The following is a 15,130-nucleotide window of genomic DNA, read 5'->3' as shown; positions in this document are numbered from 1 at the left end:
ATCATTGATGTGTCTTTGCTTTTTATATTCGAAAAAGTAAAATGTAATTTACTGCAAAACAATGAATTACTAGAAGTCAAGACAACAAATTTATTGTTGATTTAACTTATTTTAAAAAGTAAGTTAGGTTTCAGTTAAATAAATTTAAGTTACACAACCTTTAAGCTAATATTTTTTGTCAGTTTGATGTAAGTTGAGATGAAGTGAAAAGATCATTTGATTAAAAAGATATTTAAGGCAGCAATAATTATTTAACAGCATTCAGTTAAACAACAGTTTATTCATTTATTCATTCATTAATTTCCCTTTATTTGTGAGGGGTCGCCACAGCCACGGCCAGTTTATCCAGCAAATGTTTCACACAGCAGATGCCCTTCCAGCTGCATCCCAGTGCTGGAAAACACCCATACACTCTCATGGGCTAACACACTACGGTCAATTTCGTTTTTTCAGTTTTCAATTCAACTATTGCGCATGTCTTTAGACTGTAGGGGAAACCGGAGCACCTGGAAGAAACCCACGTGAACATACAGATTCATACAAACTCCACACAGAAATGCCCACTGAACCAGCCTGGACTCAAACCATTGACCTTTTTGCTGTGAGGCAACAGTGCTAACCACTGAGCCACCGTGTCGCCCTAACAACAGTTTATTCATTCATTCATTTTCTTTTTGGCTTAGTCCCTTTATTAATCTGGGGTCACCACAGCGGAATGAACCACCAACTTAACCAGCATATGTTTTTACGTAGAGGATGCCCTTCCAGCTGCAACTCATCACTGGGAAACTCAACTGTTTATTTACAACATTAATTATTTGAAATTAATTAGGAATGTCAGAAGAAAAACTGGAAATAAATAAGCTTCTAAATTAGAACATACAATCAATTATTTAAGGATGATCAGTAATACTTTACACATAATAAGAAATGTGTATAACAGTTTTAATTTATTCAGAAAAAATAAGAGTGGAAAAGATTGATTTAATATCAATGTATGTTTGTGTCTCAGTTCCAGTCATTGTTTAGCTTAACATATTTTTCTTTGTTCACGTTTTTTCTCACATTACTATTTTTTGTCATACAGTATTATTTGTTAGTATCATCACCTGTCCTTACTGTTTTATTCATTCGATATATGTTTATGTGCAATCCAATGATGAGGCGGTTTTGAGTGTAGCTTTTCTTCTGTTTACTTGTTTCACAGAAGAAAATAACATGTTTGGAACGACAAGAGGGCGAGTAAATAAAGTCAAAACACTCATTTTTTGGCTGAACTGTCCCTTTCAAAATCAAAACAGTGATTTCACAGGCAAATTATACGGTGTGCCTCTAATAAGCTGTGAGTATGTTGGAGTGCTTAATTTGTACATGTAAATCCGTATGTGTAAGCAGGTGGGTGGGCAACTGTCTGGCAGACTGTAAAAACCAAGACTGCAGAGCCAGCAGAAGATCTCAGTGAGTGGGTGAAGATAAGAGAGAGCCAGCCTGACCCTGGATATGGAGGAGATGGATTTGGAATCACTCCCTACTGTACTGTTAAATGTACATATGCACCATCAGTTCTCCATAAAACCGGTACGAACCATTTCTAACAGACATGAACATGCACAATGGCAGAATTCAGTCTCCCAAAGTCTCTCAAATGTCTGCAGGCTGTATTGAAATGCAGATGATGGAGAGTCTTATTGAATGCTGATTTGAAACACAAAAGAAAAACATTTATGCCTAAAGGCCCACACAAGAAAAGGCTGGATAAAGAAAAGCTCTGAATTAAGTCAAATTGTATCATATAAATTAATAATGCACTGAAAAATAATATCTAGTTCACCTCTCACAACATAAACAGTAACAACAAAATATACGTTGACAGAGGTGAACTCACAATGGTCGATGTGCCACATCAAGGTAAGTGTGTAAAGGTCACTCTCACACATTCACAGACACACATACACACACTTTATTTGCTGTTATACTCTATATAAAATTAGAAAACTAAACTTTTTTATCAAGAATGATATAAAGGGTTAATGGTGCCAACTGATGAACAGTAAAAATTACAAATATTACCTCTTCCCAACAGGGAAAACCACCAACAAAATTAAAAATGCACGATTATGGTGTCATGATTTTATAAATAAAAAAAAGTTATCATAATGGAAGTCGATGGGGCAAAAACAGCCACCAACAGAAAATTAGGAAGATGAAAATTTGAATTAATCAAAAACAATGCATCAAAGGCAATGTTGTTCCACGTGTGCAAGACGGGGATTAAAGGTAAAAAAATCCAGTCCACAATTACTTTTTTTATCGAAAATACATCATTTTATGTGTTTTTATTTCCTAAAATACTGTAATTTTCTAAACAATTTGGATCACAACTGAGGTTGATTAACAGATTTATGAAAAAAATATCCATCTGAAGCATTTTTACAGCAGTTTCAGTCAGTGGATGTTTTCATCCTGAACATAACAAAAGGATTGTAAATTTGCCCAGGGTGTATTATTGAGTTTTAAAGAAAATCTAAGCATTTTCTCAAAACATGTGTCAAAATCATTCCACTTTGTGAAACAGAAAAAGTATGGCAAAATTGTAGACATTGATCAAGACAAAACTCAAGGCATCTCAAAGCAAAAGTTTTTGGCTGCAGTTCACATACTGGTCACTTGTGTCACTAAATACATGCTAAGTTTAATTTAATATGCTTTACAATGATGTCAGGTTTAACTATCTTTGATTCCAGCAGTGTACACAAAACCTTGACCACAAACTGAAGTTAAAACTGAAGTTATAAATACGATGCTTCCTCTTTTGCTTTTTAAAAAGGTGAAATGAAGAAGTTTTCACTTAACAGTAACTGGCACATAATGCACATGATATATCAACTGAATTTAAAAAAAAAGATATCCATAAAAAGTTCACTGCAAGATATAGTTATTTGTCACTGAAGAATCCATGCCACTATGTATGTTAGTTTAATGGTCTAAGGTGCATTCCCATGTAAATTTTAATTGGGTTATTAGATGGTAAAGTTTGTAGACAAACATTGACGTGCCTAGTCTGCAAGTTAGAACTAGGGTCCGTTCTTCGTACGTGGATTACTCAATTAGCTGGATTTGGATATTGACGATTTGACACGATCCAGGATCGTTTCGTTCTTCAAAGCTGATCCGAGAGTTGTTGTCATAGCAACAGTTCTGCTAGGTCAAACCTGATCGGGAGCAGGTTCAAATCATATAAACAGGATTAGATCGGCTCAGTTCAAGCAAAGATAATACAGAAAGTATGTTCCGAATTCTGATATTTTCTTACAGTAGTAGTTATATACACTTGGAAAAATGGTACATATTTTTTAACTATATATATATAAAGTTATAGTCATTAATAAAATAAATAAAGTTATACATATTATTAAAACGTATGCAATCTGCACCCTCGAAATGAAAGTACAAAGACAGTCACCTGGTGCAAAGAGAAAACTTATTGATATGAACTTTTTAGATCGCTTTAGTACAAATAGTGTATAATAGAAATGCAGAATATGTGACTTTTTTTTTTAAAGCAATAATACATTTATGCAGTCATAAACATGTTTTGATAGTTAATATGCCGGTGATTTGATGCTTCACAAAAGTTGCAGACCCCTTTACCAATATGAAAATGTTTTTGTAAACAACCAGTTATTCTTTACACCGATTAAAAAACGGCTACTATTATAAAGAAAATCTTTTCTAAACGTAGAACTAAATACATTTATTTGCATTGAAATGCATGATAAATACTCTTGTCTTGACAAATGAAAGTGTAAAGCCTGCAGCTCACAACAAATGTGGAAAGTTCTTGCGTGTCACATTTAACAAGCCGTTTACTGCTAATTTGATGTAATTTTGCTCACATGGATAATTGAATATTAATCAGATGATGTCATTACGCTGCTGTGCCGTCAGCCAATCGTTGCATTGCTGATCATGATTTCGAGGATCGATAGATCTGTCCTTCACAACACACGCAGCGATCTCAGATCAGTTTATCCAGACATTCTAATCTGATTCGCGAACTTGTTTGAAGAACCAAATTAGCGAGAGATCAGTTATCAAGATTAAAAGATCCAGGATCTGCCAAATCATCTTAGATCATTTAAGCGAGGTACGAAGAACGGACCCCTAGTCTCAAAAAAGTTTTAAAGCATGTTAGTTTCTAACATCAGTTTGCTTGTACAGCATGAATTACCTGTTATCTCATTATTAGCTTAGATTAGCATACTGTTAACATTATAAGAAGGTTGAAACCATACTTTAGAACATCGTTATAATGTTTTAACGTTGATAGCTTGAATTATTTCCAATTATTATTGGAAAACTTGATTCTGATTAGTCAGTCACGAGATTCCAAGGTATGACATTCTTAGATAACAACTGCTGAATTTAATAACACATGCTCATCTGGGTATCTGAAATCATCTTGACTTTCAGATTTGTTCACATTTATATTTATAGGCTTGTCTGTGTCGCCACTGTTTTTGACAACATAGGCTCATTTTGAAAACGTAGCCCTATTTAAGTTTCTGGAGATCACGAATTATGTAGCCAGAGCAACTTATGGCTGCATTTCATTTTTAAAATGAATGCTACGGGACAGTTTGACGCTCATCTCCGTATAGACGGCTTTCCCGCTGTTACCCGTTTGTCCAGTGGCTCGCCATTTACGTTGATGGACATTAGACGCAGAGAGGAGTTGACCACTATGACAGGGTTCGAGTGCGGCAAAGAATGGTTCCAGAGAGCAGGTAAGACAAAACAGAAGCCAACAATTAAATAACAGGGTGAGAACGTGGCAAAATCTGAAAACGTGGTAAATATTAGATGAGGGCCTTTCTTTGTCTGGTTTGTTTTTTAGAACTTTTAGGAAAGTGGGTGGCCGGGTAAATCTGTGCTTTTAAAAACACTATTGGTTAGGTTTAGGGAAGGAGGAGGGTGGGTCAGTTGATCGGTCAGTGAGTCATTCAGTCTACAGTGACCTCTGGTGGATTTATGTGAAAAGAGCAGGCATGAATGACACTCCCGAGAGAAATTTGAGATCTGAAAAGGCGTACACAGCGGCCTCTGGTGGATTCGCAAAAATAAAAACTGCAAAAAAACGTAGCTTTTGAGACGTATTTGGTGCTCTCCAGAAATCTATATAGGGCTATGTTTTCAGAATGAGCCTGGGTTGAAATATTCAAAAACAGACTGAAGGTCACTGTCAAGTATTGCAGCTGTTGCTTAAAATTGTCTTATGAGGTATGCTAGATATGCTTCATTCAGTTGTTTTCATTTCTGGCAGCTTTATGCTTAAACCTGTTGTTCTTTTTTCTGTGATAACCTCCTGGATGTACATTATACCTTACTTAATTCTTTAGTTTTTAACATGGCTAGCTCATATTTGCCATGTTTTAGCATATAAATCAACATGTTGATACCATAAATTAGCATGTTATTGTTAAAACTTGCTAACATGAACGGAACAATGCAATTCTTTGAGATTTTTCATAGTTTTAACTATTTATTTTATGAACACTTTAAGTGTGATCAGTTGAATAGCATGAAAATTCAGAACAGATCGAAGAACACTGTCAAGTATGGCGGCTGTAGCTTCAAAACGTATTGTATTAGATGTCTCATTCGTTTATTTTCTTCTCGGCTTAGTCTCCTTATTAATCAGGGGTCATCACAGCGGAATGAACCACCAACTTATCCAGCATATGTTTTACACAGCAAATTCTCCTCCAGTTGCAACCTATCACGGGGAAACATCCATACACACTCATTCACACACATACACTACAGACAATTTAGCTTATTCAATTCACTTATAGCGCATGTCTTTGGACTGTGGGGGAAAACGGAGCACCTAGAGGAAACCCACGTAAACACGGGAAGAACATGCAAACTCCACATAGAAATGCCAACTGATCCAGCACGCACTCTAACCAGCTGCCTTGCTGAACATGCTACCCTCTCCGCCACTGTGACGCCCTGTATTACATATCTATGGTAGAAGTTTTGTCTCAAATTTCTAAGATAAAGTAGCTTAGTAGTAGATTAGTATGTTGGCTTTCACAGTCAAATAATACTAATGCATCAAACAGAAAGATGTAGTGTAACTTTATATCTCTGCATCTCTTACTCATATGCAAATAGGCATTTCAGTGGAAGTATATCTAAACGGTCGAATAACTGCTGCTCACTTTGTTTATTTAGAAGCGTTTGCATTTCTCTCACTGTCAGATAGCAGTTATGAAATCTTTTCGCTCTGTGGCTGTTGTTGTGAAATGCACCACCTCTCTCTCTCTCTCTCTCTCTCTCTCTCTCTTTATCTATCTTTCCCTCTCGTTCTTTTTCAGTCTCTCTCTCTCTCTCTCTCGCCCAATTTCTGCTGCCAAGGTGCAGTTTGCAACAAGTACACGCCGTACCCAGAACTGAGCTGACAGTCGGCTTTCTCCCAAGGCTGAGTCTCAGAAGAATGCGGTAAAAAATCCCACACCCTTTCCAATTAATGAGCATCTATCAATCAAAGGGGCCACGTGACCCTCCCACTCACATTCAAACCCCGCTGGTCAATAGTGGCCGCTGGACAAAAAAGCCTCCACGCCCTGGACCTCTCGTCGGGCTGATTATATATTCATGAGAAGCGCAGGGTTTGATTTCAATTTCATTCTCTGACTTCAGTGCTAACATCACACATTCAAAGCCACAAATACAAAAGCAAGACTGGTGGCAAATTTGTGATTTACATACAGATGCTGCATCAATGACTTGAAACTGAATCAATGTGAGTTTGTTTTCGGATGCTGATTTTATTATCAGCAGTGACTCTTTCAAAAATCTGCAGTCAGAAAGTAAAAAATATTTATAGAAAAATACATTTAAAAAGATTATCACTTGGAAACATTTTTAGTTTTGATTATTAAGAGGTTTACGATTTCTAAAAAAAAAAGCAAGCAGTCACTGAAGAATAATCAGTAAACACTGAAAAAAATCTGGTTACCTTTAATTTTTAAGCTAAATCAAATTAACCCTTATGTGTCCAATGAACTTATATTATGTTAAACTGACTTAAAAGTGTGCGTAACTCATAAAATTAGAACATGCTTAACTTAGCTTAATAAGTTGTAATGAACTAAAAGCAAATGCTTTCATGACTAATTGATCATATAATTTTTTACAGTGTATTAATTGTAGAGAGTCATCATTACAATAACAAAACATACAACAATCCTGCAAAACAGTGCTGATTGTGGTAGAATAAAGCATCATTTCCATCCCATGTGTTCATGAGAATAAAAAAAGTTATTTACTTGGAAACTGGCACACATTTAGAGTAATAAAACATGTAAGTTGCTGCCAATCACTGTAGCTCTTTTTTCCCTCTATAATAAAAATAACTTGCAGCCCAGAACATGCCGATGACACACAATAACAAACTCTGTCATGTTGACTTGTGTTGATGCCTTATGTTTGGGATCACGGTCTTGTGAAACAGTTCTTGTAAAGGTAATTTAACCAAATCATTTTCATGACCCACTTTTGCACAGGAATTTGAGAATAAAATAAGTTCAGATAATGTGCATTAAGATAGTTAGTCTAGGGAAACTTTTGATGTTTTTAGTTTTTGGACTAAATTTTAGTAGTTCTAATTAATTGACGTAATTAAAAAATGTTAACAGGTTAACACTGTTGCGTCACAGCAAGAAAGACGCTGGTTTGAGTCCCGACTGGACCAGTTTGCATTTCTGTGTGGAGTTTGCATGTTCTCCCCATGTTGCTGTGGGTTTCCTCTGGGCGCTCCGGTTTCCCCCACAGTCCAAAGACATGCAGTATAGATGAATTGAATAAGCTAAATTCACTTGTGTGAACCCTGTACTGGGTTGCAGCTGGAAGGGCATCCACTGCATTAAATGTTCTGGATAAGTTGGTGGTTCATTCCACTGTGGCAACCCCTGATTAAAAAGCAGAACTAAGCCGAAAGCAAATGAATGAATGAATCATGAAACATTATTAGAATTGATTACAATTCATTACATTTGACAAAAAATAAATAGGAAACAAGTTTTACTCAGAATGTGTAATAATACCTTAAAGTAGAGACTACTGAGCATTATTTAGGTTATGATTAATAATTTGAGAAGTAACTTCCACTGCAAAATATAATATATTTATGTTACAGATCTGCATTTAAACTGAACCTTTGTTTTGTTAGGAAGATGCTTGAGTTTCTGTCATTACATCACATGATTTTTTCTCGCATATTATGAAATTTCTTGTCTTCAGGTTTTCATATAGTGAGGCGACATGCCAAGATCATCTTATACACATGTGTGTGCATGCCTGTACTTTGTATTTCTTATGTTGTTAAGAACAAATGTCCCCACAAGTATAGCAATACAAGTAAATTTTGACCTTGTGGGAGCAGCTTATGTTCACCAAGTGGAAAATGGCTCTTAAATCACGAACAATAAAGTATTTTGAAAGTTAGTTTATTTATATAGCACAGTGTTACAACACAACGTTGCAAAAAATGCTAAACACAATCACTTTAAAAAATCATATGATCCGTTAGTCATGACAACATATGTTTTAGTTCATTATAACATTTTAAAAACCAAGTTATTTGTGTTCTAACTTAATTTTATGAGTTATGCAAGCTGTTATGCAAGCTGTTTTAGTTAATTTAACGTAATGTATGTTCAATTGACTCAAAGGGTTCATTTGATTCAGCTTAAAATTAAAAGCAACCAGGATTTTTTTTACAGCGTACTAATTAAAATAACAAGTCATACAACACATACATAACATTTAACACATAAGACAAACCCCATTAAATTGTAAAATTGCTGATTGTTTTCGTTGAGGGTTGGGTTTAGGGGTAAGTTTGGGGTAGGGGATAGAATATATAGTCTATACAAATCATTAAGACTAAGGGGAGTACCATAAAGATAGCTGTACGAGTGTGTGGGTTGTGTGTGTGTCTTCTGTTGATTTTGTTTGATGCTGTTGCTGGAGTTGTTAGAAAAATCTCAAAAAAAGTCTGAACAGTCAAATCTTGTCCTTCAATTGCTAATGCGTCTAAATACACACGTTCATCTTTAAAACATTCTCTTTTCTCTTTTATTTTATGTAAATCTGAACTTTTGAAACTAAAATACATTTTTTTATTAAATTTAAATAAATAACACAAACTAGACTAATTTAGTTATTCTAATTTTATTGACATATTGTTATTCTTTAGTTGCTTTGTTTACTTCTCTGTTTACATTTGTAAGTTACACTGGATTGAAGCATCTGCCCATTTAAAATGTAAATTGTAAAATACTTTTAATACTGATACTTCTATTCAAGCAAACACATGGCCGTTAACATCTGTGTATTTTCTGTAAAGCGCTAACCAATTCAAAGACCTACGCATTTCTAGCATTTTTCCATATGCATCTGACACATTCATCTGTGTGAATCACCCGCTGAAGCAAATGCAAATGTTAGATAGCACCTATTAAATTATAAGAGCTGTTTTTTATTCTTAGCTGTATAGGCTACTTAAAATTCCAACAGAATGTAAAAAAAAGAACAAAAACTGTTTAATTAAATTCTTAATTTGAATAAAAAATAATAATAAAATAATATTAATAAGGTACAGTAATTGTTTGCCTCTCACTCTCAGAATTGCATACATTTCAAAGTAAAGTCAAGCCAAGTTGTCCTCATTAACATATGCACACAGCAGGTCACTGGTAGGCTGGGATTGGCTTGTGCATCTTTTAAAATTCAACCAATGGGACACAACAAAGAGTCACCAGGAGAGCTATTTGATCCCATGGTTTAATTCTTTCTTGAGGGTCCCTCCTGGTGGAGTCATTTGTGTGTATGTAATAGCATGCAATCACCTTGTGCAATAAAATTTTGTTGTGCATATAATTAAAGACATATTTGAAATTTTATTTGCACTCTGAAATTTTTTTTGGATGTTTGAAGCATGACATCGTTATTAAAGCGTATTTTATCAATCTGATATTTATTAGTCAGTTTATGACAACAAAATAGCAATTTACATTCAAACTCTCTTACACTTACAGTATTAACTAACTAACATTATTATATTCAAATTTTGAATATTATCATAAGTCCTGTATTGGCCATTATATTTGCTTAATCTGAGCATACTTTATAACATACGATGGAAAAAATACAAGCAATTCAAATTTATTTAGCAAAAATGCATATTAAGAAGTCTGCGTATGACCTCAACTCTGTACATTGATTGTAGGCATTGCTTATATATGCAGTCATATGCTTATACATTTTTACATTAACATTTAGTCGTTTAGCAGATGCTTTTGTCCAAAGTGACATACAATTGAGGAGGCATTCAGCGATTCAACAAGAATAGTCAATATACACAAGAAGTGCTAATTATACAAAGGAACTGTTAGTGCTAGAGTAAAGCCCAGGTCAGATCACATGAATTTGTCACGATTTTGGCACAATTTCCTTGACATAGCGTGTCGTGGGAATTCGTAAATGACAAATGGGCATCAGGACACAAGATTCAATCATTTCTTCTCGTATAATGTGGCATAGGTCATGACAACTGATACCATGTCTACGACGCCTCATGATACCAACGCAGAGTTTTTCTCGTTCCTCCGGAAGAGTTTCGTCACGTGGGTGACACTGTGCAATAGGAGCTCCTCATTTTCAGTTATATCAGCGAGTGCTGCCATCAATGCGCTGGTCAGGTAAAAATTAGGCTGCATATTTACTTATGAGTCAGTCATAAGTCAGTCAGTGGATAAGATTAATTATTGGTTATGCAATATTTAACTACCTTTTATAAAATATTAGTTGTTTTAAGAAATTTTATCTGACAGACTGGCACAAATATGCAGACATCTCCATTCTCATAATTATTTTCTGAGTTCTCTCATCCTACCAACAGAGCTTGTTCTTCAGAGATAATCTGGGAACAAGTTCAGTGCTGCAAATAAATTGAAAAAGCATTTCCTGCTAATTCAAATTTGTCATTAATAATGAAAACTTTTCTGAAACTGAATGTTTCACTTTCATTTTATTTAGGTTAGATCCTTATTTTATTTAACAAAACAACACATTCTCATAACAATTTGTGTTTTGACACATATAGCAGACTTTTTTGTGTGTATCTAGATAACTGACCAACAAAAGATATATTAACATTAAAATCAAACTATAGCAAATGAAATTCATTTCAAAAAAATATTTTTTCCAAGAAAAATATATAAATTATGTTTTTGTTTGTGCTCCCCCACTACTCAACTTTACAGGTGGATGATTTGTTTCGCTCTGTGGAAAATAAGGATTTAATGTATGATTCGCTTGGGCATTCGCTGTGTAAAACATATGCTGGATATGTTGGCGGTTCAATCCGCTGTGGCAACCCCTAATTAATTAAGAGACTAGGCTGAAAAGAGAATTAATGAATGCTTCACTGTAATTGTTGTATCAGAAACCTCAGTATTATATTTGCAAATTCAGTAATATGTCATTATTTTAACGATTATGTCTTGAGCATCTGATTTTTCCTTGCTGCTGATGTGCTTTCGCTTTCTTTCTCTCTCGCTGCAAGTTCAGGCAAGGGATTGTTGGCAGGAAAATATACATTTAGATTTCAAAGAAAATATCTTAATATTAAAAAGGAATCAGTTTGATCCTATCCACGTCGTAAGGAATGCTCTTAAATAATGAAGTTATTAGTTGTCAGCAAGCATTAGTATTACTGAGATTAAAATAAGACAAAAAAAGAGAAATCTCATTATAACAACACTTGTGACTGCTTTGGGAAATAACGCTCGAAACGTGTCTGACACATTTGTTACCCACAAAAGTTAAGTTTTCATCAAGACAAAAATGACATAATCTGGCACAGTGACTTTCCTAACCGTCAATAAAAATCGCGTAATCTGACCAGGGCTTAAAAGGGAAGAAGGTTTCTACAGGTGGTTTGTCAAGCCCACTCACCTGTGTGAAGCACATTTCACAAATGCTGTGTTTTTTTGTTTTTGTTTTGGTGCTGATTGTAAGAATGTGTCCAGAGCAGATATGCAAAACTGGTGTTGGTTGAAGTGTCAGAGAGATGAATAAGTGTATTTTCTACAGGTGGTTTATCAACCCCACTCACCTATGTGAGGCACACTCAGAATTGATAAAGTTTTGGGGTTGTTGGGTAGTGAGGCAGGCAAGAGAAGAGATCAAAAGTTGTCTGGAGATGTCAATTAAGTAAATAAGAGAAATTATAACTGCACACCTAAAGTCTTTCATTTCAGTTTGTAGATATATTTCTAAAACAGAACTGAATATTGAGATGGCGGCAGGGCTTTCAACAGTTCATTCACATGCAGCAAACTAACTGTATAAGAGGGGTGTAGTTAAGATTATTGTGGCTTGTGATTTTGATTTCACAGAGACTTTAGGTATGGACTGTGTTTTATTATTAATATTTTATTGGTGTCCTCATCTGTGATTGATATCTGTGAATGAAGCTTTTTTTTGATGAAAACTCTCCTGCCAAAATGTTAATATGCTTGCTTTTGTTCAAACAACTTATTTAAAAATGAGCTGAAACAACACGATTCTTGAGTTTCTTGAGGACCACTTAATTGTTTTATGTTTAATCTACATTGTAAAATTTGTTAAAACTAATAGGTTAGCGTAATTCCTTTATGTTGTCCCCACACAAATCAATTGTGTGGAACTCAATTGCGTTTTTTTTGTGTATGTGCCTTAGTTTGCTGACTTGTCTACATCTTCCAGCTGTACAAATTGAATTTGAGCATTTTGGGTGGGACTTAAGCAGGCAAAATGCTAATAGATCAAAATGGACAGATCTACGTCCTGTTTTGTGCCTATACTGGTCAGGAAGATCACAGGACTTTGACCTTTCGTTAGACGTTTAGGGAGGATTTTCTGCTCTCTTCCTCTTCTGATTAAAAAGACATCAGGTGGTATTGAACCTGCTCAGTCAACCTGTTCATTCAAGGGTCAGACTACTGGGAATTTATGATAGCAGCCTTTGATAGATGCACTTCAATAAGCATTCAGAGATATACAGAGAATGTTGGAGGACAGGCTTGCATTTTTTGGGCTCTTATGTCATCATGAGATTATTACATATTAAACTCGCATTCCTGTGATAAATCCAAGCACATTTTTCACAGTTTGTCCTCCACAGCACAATCTTTGATCTCTTGATTTGTGTTTTTTGTCTATAAATTTGATAAGAGAAACAAGAATTCCCATTATTGTTTGCACCATGGACATTTGTTAATGTATTATAACGTTATATTTTAAAGGGATAATTCACCTAAAATGAGAAGTCTGCCATCAATTACTATCACCACCATCTGCTGAACACAGAGGAAAATATTTTGAAAAATGTCAGTAACCTTAAAGTTGATGGTCCCCATTGACTTCCATAGTAGGAGGTCACTATTGCAGTCAATGGGGACCATCAACTATGTAGAAACTTTTTCTAAAACATTGTCTTCTGTTTTCAAAAAAAAAAAAAAAAAATCAAACAATTTTGGAACTGGCTAAATAAGTTTATTTTTATTTTGGGGTTAAATTATCCCTATAAATTTTTAAAGAACCCCTATTATGGGTTTTTGAAAATGACTTTCTATTGTTTAACACAGCTCTAAGTGAATGAAAACATCCAGCTGATGTTTAAATCTGAAAGTTCACCTTGTTTAAAAATATTGATGTTTTAATAAAAGATTTGAGTCAGAGTTGTTTAAATTATCGCTCGTCCAGATCTTTTGCCTGTTTGTATCGAAATGAAACAATACCAAATATGAAGTGCTGGATCTGGTAAAACATAAAGTGTGTGTTGGACTGATCCTGACTGAAGATAAGTGAACATTAATGAGTGAACGTTCTTGTGATTAAAGCAATAATCTTCCCTGCAACGGGGAATTCATCTGCTGTTTGTTAAAGTAAGGATCAGAAAAGACTATTGATGTTTGGAACTTTGTCAGAGCTTGACAGGAACTTTTATCAGTACACAGTTCATGGATCAGTTTCTTCCTCCAGTTCACAAGTGTAAGTGCGATTAAAATGGTTGCCTCCTTGTTTTCTCTAGCTTGCAAAATATGTATTTAATTGTAATTTGTTACTTGTAATCGCTCCACGCGGCTTATACTTAATCTGGTTAACTCCTTATATTTTCATATCATGTCTAAAACCAAGTTTAAAACGAGATGTGTGCCGCTTTCTCTATGGATTTAAATGCGTTAGGGAGCTCGCAATCCTCTGCAAAATCCTCTGCCAAACGAATCATATGGGAGTTGTTGGGGTAATTAGGTAAAAATAAATGTATATTATAAGACAATAAAAGTGTTTTATTGACCTTGTATGCACATCAGACTGTTGTCGAGCCCCAAAGTCAAAATATGAGCTTTTAAAATTCATAATAGGGGCTTTTTAAATACCAAATTGAATGTACTCTTGTTAATGATAAATACATGTTCAACAACATCATCAAAGAAGTTTGGCACAATTATTTTTTCTATAGAGTTGATATGGCAATTAGTAAATACAGTTGTACAAGTAAATACAAGTTGTAGTATATGTAGAAATGTTTAAACCACATGTGTTCAAACTAAACCTGCATTGATCCCCCTACACATATTTTATTTCATTATTTTGCCTTTCATATTTGGAAGCCAGAAGAAAAAGCACTTCAAAAATAACAATCATAAAACAGGTCATAATAGAGAAGCTACAGCCTGTATTTATAATTTCCATTTCTCCACTGTTAACCAGTGCACAGCTTTGAGGGCAGACTTCTTAATTAGCACTTCTAGTATATGATAACAGCATGCTAATGTTCAAGAACCTCTGCCAGTTCACACACATGCACGCACCCACACACATACCTCTTCAAATCTTTGTCCCCAGTGCCACACGAGCATCAGCTCCATCACCTCCAGTTCATCCACTTCTGAGGGAAATAAAAATAATATGCCTCAAAACCAATACAAAGCTTCACAAGTGTACATGCATGTACCTGAGAGGAGTCCTTATTTTCATCCTAAATATAAAATTGCATAGTGGGATAAAT

At 34.9% G+C, this 15,130-nt stretch overlaps 1 long non-coding RNA gene across 19 annotated transcripts in view; it reads right to left on the bottom strand.

Moving 5' to 3' along the window:
* Window positions 1-15,130, bottom strand: part of LOC141379122 (uncharacterized) — a 44,901-nt gene that overhangs the window by 14,039 nt on the left and 15,732 nt on the right. For 17 of the 19 annotated variants that reach the window (XR_015516951.1, XR_015516952.1, XR_015516944.1 and 14 more), the window contains one exon: window positions 14,946-15,010. This is a non-coding gene — a long non-coding RNA (uncharacterized LOC141379122). Of the gene's footprint in view, window positions 1-10,215; window positions 13,275-13,372; window positions 13,416-14,945; window positions 15,011-15,130 lie in introns of those variants that run through there. The other 2 variants (XR_015516958.1, XR_015516960.1) reach the window with 2 other exon arrangements.

This window comes from Danio rerio, chromosome 19 (assembly GCF_052040795.2).
Source record: "Danio rerio strain M-AB ecotype USA chromosome 19, GRCz13ab, whole genome shotgun sequence".
NCBI classification, from domain to species: domain Eukaryota; kingdom Metazoa; phylum Chordata; class Actinopteri; order Cypriniformes; family Danionidae; genus Danio; species Danio rerio.
The sequence above is the reverse complement of the archived record's forward strand: the minus strand, read 5'-3'. Positions and strand labels throughout refer to the sequence as shown.